Below are 7,500 nucleotides of genomic sequence, written 5' to 3' on the forward strand. Positions count from 1 at the left end.
ACCCATAATGCACTTCGAGGGCGGTGGTGGGAAGCAAGGCGTCCTGACACGCTGATGAATAAGTATCTGAAACATTGCTGTACTGGAAGGTAACACAGGAACGAGCAGCAGAGACCGTCAGTGAAAGCCAATATACTCAACACTGACGATACAAGTTTTCTGGGAAGCAAGGAGTCTGAAGGGCGTAGATACATCCTGACGTTCTGATCAATAAGTAGCTGAACATTGCTGCACTGGAAGGTAACAGGAACGAACATCAGAGACCGTCAGTGAAAGCAAATCTACTCGATACATGTTTTTCTCCCGAGTTCAATATCTGTCCGCAGCAAAACTCTTATCCAGAAGTAGTCAGCAAAACTCTTATCCAGAAGTAGTAAAGAGGAGAATTTTTTTTTTTATCCTTTTGTCTTCGTTTTCATTTCCTTTGTTATTAGGTTTTGTTATGCGTGTTTTGACCTCAGTACTGGGACGCGTTTTTACCACGAGTTTTGTGTGGGATTGTAAGTAATTACTTACTAGTTTAGTCTATTTGTTGCAGGGGCGAAACACCATCACTGGCCTGTCCCCTCTTAAACTGGACCCGGGATGAACTACTTAACCCGGTGGGGGCGGTAATAAACAGCTTCGAATGGTTCAGAGTTTAATAGACCTGCAAAACACATAGGTATACACAATAACAACAACAGGGACACCTTGCGCACCACCCGGCTCTCACCAGGAGTCTCCCTCAGAGGGAGTGAGGGCCAGAACAACACTAATCTCACCAACACTGGAGGCAGATTCGTTCACGGCGCCAGGAAGCAGGTAGAGGGTGAAGCCAGGGCAGCAGAGGAGAGAACAGTCCTTGGAGAGACCAGGGAGTTTCCTGCCGTCTGGGTGTTGGCGAGGCTCGAGGTACCCGGTTAGGTGTTCACTGGGGCCTTGAGACGTGGATGACTGGAAGAAGCAGGGTTCTCGAGACATACGTGGCAGAGAGAAATGAGCGAAGTGTTGCTCGGGAGTGGCCGAACAATCCAGAACGAGGGGTGATGGTCAGGTGGTGTTCTGCCCTTTACATAACTCCCCCCTCCACGCCACGGTAGTCTTGTAGAACACTCCTAGGGAATGCGATGCCTTCTGGAGAAAAGAAAGGATAGAAGAAAATATCTTAACTCACCTGAGGTCAGCACAGATTGTCAGCTCCAGCAACATGAACGACCCTGAATTTGTATGGTTGCAGTCCTAGACTCCATCTCTGAGAAGGCGATCATTCTTGCCTTTGAAGGTGCATATAGGTGAGGGGTTTGTGATCTGTTTGAAGGTGTACATATAGGTGAGGGGTTTGCGATCCGTTTCCAAAGTATATTCTTTCCCTCCGAGGAAAAAATCAAACGAGAATGGAGAATACTATACCTAGGCATTCCCTCTCAATGGTAGAATACCAGGTTTCCCCGAGGAGCAGTTTTCTGGTAGCATACGCAACTAGATGACGAATGCCAAGATGATAGTGAAGTAAAGCCGCTCCAATCCCTCGGGTGGAAGCGTCGCGTCCGTTCTAAGATCCCTCGGGTGGAAGCGTCCGTTCTAAGTACGGAAGGATGGCTAGGATTGGGGAAACTAAGTATGGGGTTAGAAGAGAGGATTAATTTGAGCTGGTCGAAACAGGCCTGCAACTCGTCCGTCCAGGCAAGGGGCTCACGAACAGTCTATGTAGCAGATCAGTCAGAGGGGCAGTGAGGAAGGATGCCTGAGGGATAAAAGACTTGTAGAAACTCAATATTTCAATAAATCCTCGTAGAAGTTTCTTAGTGGACGGGGGTGGTATCTTAAAGAGCGCTTCCACTTTGTCAGGCTGGGGTTGAAGACAGTCACTTCCCAAAATGAATCCAAGGTATAGAATGGAAGGGAATCCAAAATGGCACTTGGAGATCTTGAGTACAAGTCCATGGGTCCTGATCCTGTCCAGCACAGCATGAAGGGTCTTTAAATGCAGGGCCCAGTCTGAAGAGTATAAAAACATTAACAAAATAAAAGGTCACGTTTGCGAGTCCCGAGAGAACAATGCGCACGAGCTTGATATAGATGGCACAAGAAGTGACCAGGCCGAAAGGTAGTCTGGTGAACTCCATTAGGCTCACGTGGGTTGGGAAGGCTGTCAGTGGCATGGCTCTGTCAAAGGGGCTTGGTAATAAGCCTTGTTGAGATTCAACTCAGTGAAGAATCTTGAACCGGAAAACATGCACATATCTTCTTCAGTGTTGCAGCTGGGCTCAGCCTGAAAGACTAGCTGTCGAGTTTACGGTAGTCGATGACCATCCGATAAGTGTTGTCTGGCTTAGGAACCATCACGACCGGCGAACAATGTTGAGAAGACCATAGGATGATTCCAACAGGAAGTACACCCAGGAACATCAGAAAAAACAGTCAAACTCTGACAGGAGATACTCAATGTCAGCTTGTGAAGTTAAATTTGGGTTGATCCTGGATCGTCTACCCTTGTCGGAGCAGCCATCAGGTGTCACTGGCAATGAGCAGCACTCTTCTTCACAAATAAGGTGGTTGTTCTCCGGGACATACTCTTCGGTCTCTTCAGGTGTTGACACTTCGTCTAAGACTTCGGTGTTGACACTTCGTCTAAGACTTCGGCAAAGCTGGCACTAGCACGACGGATGTAACGTCTTAAGAGGTTGACGTGGTACAATTTCGGACCTTGGGGACAATCAATTAGGTAATCAATCACCCTTACCTTGTCGCTCTAAAGCTTGCTGGAATCGCTGGGAAGGACTTCATCGCCAGGTTGAAACTGTATCTTCACTTTGATGTCAAAGTAGGTCTTATATTTCGAGGCACTGATGTCTGCATTGTTAGTGGCGATCTGCGCGGTCTCTGCTAGCTTCTCCTGTAGCTCTACCACGTAGCGGAAACCGGATCGGTCGTCGTCCTTCAGGTTCCGGTCCTCCCATAGACTTCCAAGGGCGGAGGAGGTCCCAAACAGTCCTTCCATAGAGAGGTTGGAAGGCGGAGAAACCGGTTCTATCGCTGGATATCTCTTGAGGGCGAATAATGTAGGAATCAAGTATCTGTGCCACTCTCGAGGGCGGTCCTTACAGAGCTTTCGTAGGGAAGTTTTAAGTGGTGCATGTAGACGTTCAATGCGACCATTAGTGCCAGGATGAAATGGAGTCCTAAATAAAGGAGTCCCTAACAACTTAATCAGTGAGAATTCCTCGTGGTATACAGACTCTAGCGAAGATGGATAGTAAGGCCTCAGCAACGAAGATGGAGTCTATTTCCTTCAGTGGCACGGCTTCTGGGAATCCAGTGGCAGTCGATTAAAATGAGGATGTACCCGTGGCCTTCTGAGGATGGGGAGACAGTGGTCCAACCAAATCTACTGCCACTCTGGGAAAAGGTTCTGTTATAATTGGAAGAGGATGGAGAGGTGCTGGTCAGACTCCTTTGGCAGACAATCGTTGACAGACGCCACAGGATCGACAGAAGTCTAATATCCGCGCCCATCCCAGGAAGTGGCTGGATACCTTCAAGGTCTTTCTGCGAGAGAAATGACCTGCTAAAGGGTTTTCACGGCCAACAGACAGGATTATTGGTCGACAATCCTTAGGAACAAGAGTGAGCTTACTAACCTTTGCTGGATGTTTCGAGGTCAAACACTTCCAGTAGAGAAGTCCAGTACAACGAAGGTAACAAAAGTAGTGCCGTCCTTTGTCCGCTCCTCTTCACCGGTGTTAACTTTGGAGTCACGTCCAAGGGTTGCAATTCTGGCAAAACTAGAGGATGAACACTTCATTCTGCGGGTTTCTACAGCATATGCTCACATTAATAGCAGCTCCTCTTCTAAGGCTGGAGGAAAAGAAGAGGCAGTGGGCAGAGGAGACTGAAGCATAGCCAAATCACTGACTGAGGTTTGAAGCGAGGAGGATGGCGCTTTGCTATTTATGAGACGGCTCATCAGAACTATGAGCTCCCGAGATGCTGCCAAAGACAAGCACGCTTCATTGGAGCTAGGATAGCATTATCAATCCAATGCTTGAAATATGGACATCTTATATAGCACCTAATGGTTGGAAAAATATCTTCCCGTCCTTACCTTATGTCGCCGAGACGCCAGCATCAGGCACTGCCTTCTCAGAGACGATCACGCAGTTGCAGCCGGTGTCTGACTAGTAGTAGCCCAGGAGCCATTGATCATGCCGGCAACTGCATAATCTGGGAGAGACCGCTCATCCATACAAAACCCTACCTTGTATTTGTCCTGTGGTTCTTTAAAGGCTGTGAGATTTTGTGGACACTTAAGACCTCACACGACCGTTTTCCCCAATTATAACACTTCATCCGGAAGTAGCTTCTTTGGTCCGGTTTAGCATTAATGGCCTCATTGACCTTTTCAGTAGGTAGATCTCCCAATGGCTGGTGTTATGCTTAGGGTAGGCGTTGTGAGCTGCAGACCAAACATCAGCCTTACCTACGGCTCCTTTAAAAGCTAAGGAGATCGTAAGAAAGGGAAGCAATTAACTATTATAAACTCATGAAGGGATTCAAAGTAAGTTATTAGGGAAGCAATTAACTATTACTCATGAAGGATTTAGTCTGTTGCGGGGCGAGGTGCGAAACCATCACTGGCCTGCCCCCTCTAAACTGAGCCCCAGGATGAATTACACAACCCGGTGCAGGCGGTAATAAACAGCTTCGAATGTTCCAATTTCACTAAACTTGGGACAACACAAGTACACACAATATAACAAAAGGGACACCTTGCACACCACCCGGCTCTTACCATGACTCTCCCTCCAGAGCGAGTGACGGCCAGAGAAACACTAATCTCACCAACACTGGAGGCAGACTCGTTGACGGCGCCGGGAAGCAGGTAGAGGGTGAAGCCAGGACAGCAGAGGAGAGGCCAATCCTTGGAGAGTCCAGGGAGTTCTCTGCTGTCTGGGTGTTGGCAAGGCTCGAGGTAGACTCGGTTAGGTGTTCACTGGGGCCTCGAGACGTGGAGTGACCGGAAGAAGCAGGGTTCTCGAGACATACGTGGCAGAGAGAAATGAGCGAAGTGTTGCTCGGGAGTGGCCGAACGATCCAGAACGAGGGGCGATGGTCAGGTGGTGTTCTGCCCTTTACAGCGATTAGACGATTTTATTGACATTAGGAAGGGTTTAGGGAGGTCAGAAAATTAATGGCCACACTCTTCACTATCTTAATCCCCACGTGAGTTTTTGAAGCTGTATGAAATCGCCAAATAGTGAGCAGAATAAATAAGAAAACACGTCATTCTACTGAAGGTGTTAAGGATATGTGGTGTTTCTTCCTTATTCTTCTGTTCCTCCTCGTTATCCTCCTCTTCTCTCTACTCCTCGTCGTTCTTCACGTCCTTTCCTCCTCTTCGTCTTTCTCTTCCTCTTCTTCCTCTCCCTCCTCCTTGTCCTCGTCCTCGTACTCCTCTTCTTCCTTGTCCTCGTTCTCTTCCTCCTCGTCTTCTTCCTCGTCTTCATCTTCGTCTTCGTCCTCTTCCTCCTCCTCTTGTTGTTGTTGTTGTTCTTCTTCTTATTCTTTTTCTTCTTTTTCTCCTCCTCCTCCTCCTCCTCCTCCTCCTCCTCCTCCTCCTCCTCCTCCTCCTCCTCCTCCTCCTCCTCGTAATTTTCCCCTGTTTGCCATTCACTCCCAGGGTACAAGTAGGCGAGCACCTGTGAGAGTTTTGTGAAGGACTTGTGTTTAGTGCCTCGTTATTGCTTCCCCCCACTCGTGACCTCACTAATTAGCAGGTCACCTATTTTTACCTCGATAGCTGAAGACCACCTGTGCTTTGACTGACTGGAGTACTTCATCTGCCTATGCTTTTGGTTCATTGTCTAAAAATATAAACTCTTTTATTTTTTCTTCTTGATATTTGTTTTGGTATTGTGATGGAGTGAGTTGAGTTTGCTTTACTTTGATTGGTGTATGTAGTTGGTTGTGTTTTGTCTTTTCCTTTTTTTTTTTTATTGATTAAGAAGGAATATATTCTGTCTTTCTTTCTCTGTCTGTTTCTGTCTCTCTCTCTGTCTGTCTCTCTGTCTTTCTCTCTCTCTCTCTCTCTCTCTCTCTCTCTCTCTCTCTCTCTCTCTCTCTCTCTCTCTCTCTCTCTCTCTCTCTCTCTCTCTCTCTCTCTCTATCTGACTGTGTCCTTGCATGCTTCGTATCTTTATCACCATCACCGCTCTAATGAAACGTTAAAGCCTTTATTGTCATCACTAACACCCCAACACACCTGCCTCTATTATCGCCTCACTTACCTTGGTGAAGTATAAGATCTATTCATTCCTGGGATTACTAAGCGCATCTGTGCCCTCATTACCTCCCTCCACCCGTGCGTTTATGATCGGTGTAGATATTAATGTGTGTTTTTTATCCCATTGCTTCAGCTCGACCTTCTGGTTTAGAGATAATGTTGATAGTAATGGTCAGCAGTAATTAGTTCGTGCGTTTATGATTTGTATCGATTTTTTTTTATAATTCTCTGATTGATGGTTTTCTACTCGCCAGTGAACACTTGCCGCCGCCGTGACTGATGGGAGAACAGGTGAAAGACAGGTTTGATTGTTTTCCAGTATATGAGTATGTATTGATGTTAGTAGGTTTGTTTTATCTATTTATTTATTTATTTATCCACTTGTTTATTTATATTTTTAAATTTATAGTGGTGAGTTTAAAGGAAAGTTTAGAATCTTGACGGTGTATTTTAGTTCGTGACGATAGGTAATGATGATAATGATAATAATAATAACAATAATAATAATAATAATAATAATAATAATAATAATAATAATAATAATAGTAATAATAATAATAATAATAATAGTAATAATAATAATAATAATAATAATAATAATGATAGTAGTAGTAGTAGTAGTAGTAGTGCAGTAACAGTATCAATAATTATGACAATGCAAGTATCGAGAATGCAATCAACAACTAACACGGATCAGAGGAAATTTTTAGTGACATAAGAGAAACACTGCTTGCATCTCCCGAGGGAAATACAACAACCAACACAACAGTACAAAACATCACTTCAGGTAACGCGAGAGACAAACCATATCACGGACTTCAGAAGCCATGTGGGGTTGGATTACACTGAAGATACCAGCTAAGGGAGGCAAGTGTACCGCGAGTCATAAGGAGATGCAGATGAAGGAGGAAGGGGAAGGTTAGGGGTTAAGGGTTTGGGGAGGCAGGAGAGGTGACGGAATGGAGGGCAAGGTGTGCGATGAGGACGTGTGGTGAAAGATAATAGGACAGATTAGGGCGAGGGTGAGAGGGTGGAATGATGGAAGGGAAAGAGGCCATCAAAGGCTTTCACTGCACTAGTAAGGGGAGACCGGAGAGAGAGAGAGAGAGAGAGAGAGAGAGAGAGAGAGAGAGAGAGAGAGAGAGAGAGAGAGAGAGAGAGAGAGCACCAAGATATTTCTTCTCAAGCGATGGTGGTATAGTGGTGAGCATAGCTGCCTTCCAAGCAGTTGACCC

General features: G+C 45.9%; 1 long non-coding RNA gene and 1 other non-coding gene across 2 annotated transcripts in view; one reads left to right on the forward strand and one right to left on the reverse strand.

Annotated features, from left to right (window-relative positions):
- Positions 1–2,620: 2,620 nt before the first annotated feature.
- On the reverse strand, positions 2,621–4,922 carry LOC123498792. Its single transcript, XR_006672795.1, has 3 exons — positions 4,775–4,922; positions 4,088–4,480; positions 2,621–3,758 (listed from the first exon to the last, which is right to left on the reverse strand). It is a non-coding gene; the product is annotated as an uncharacterized LOC123498792 (long non-coding RNA).
- Positions 4,923–7,451: 2,529 nt separating this feature from the next.
- The window catches only part of Trnag-ucc, a 72-nt gene continuing 23 nt past the window's right edge, over positions 7,452–7,500 (forward strand). The window contains exon 1 of the tRNA in view: positions 7,452–7,500. This exon is cut by the window's right edge and continues 23 nt beyond it. This is a non-coding gene — a tRNA (tRNA-Gly).

The sequence above is a fragment of the Portunus trituberculatus genome, chromosome 48 (assembly GCF_017591435.1).
Source record: "Portunus trituberculatus isolate SZX2019 chromosome 48, ASM1759143v1, whole genome shotgun sequence".
Lineage (NCBI taxonomy): Eukaryota > Metazoa > Arthropoda > Malacostraca > Decapoda > Portunidae > Portunus > Portunus trituberculatus.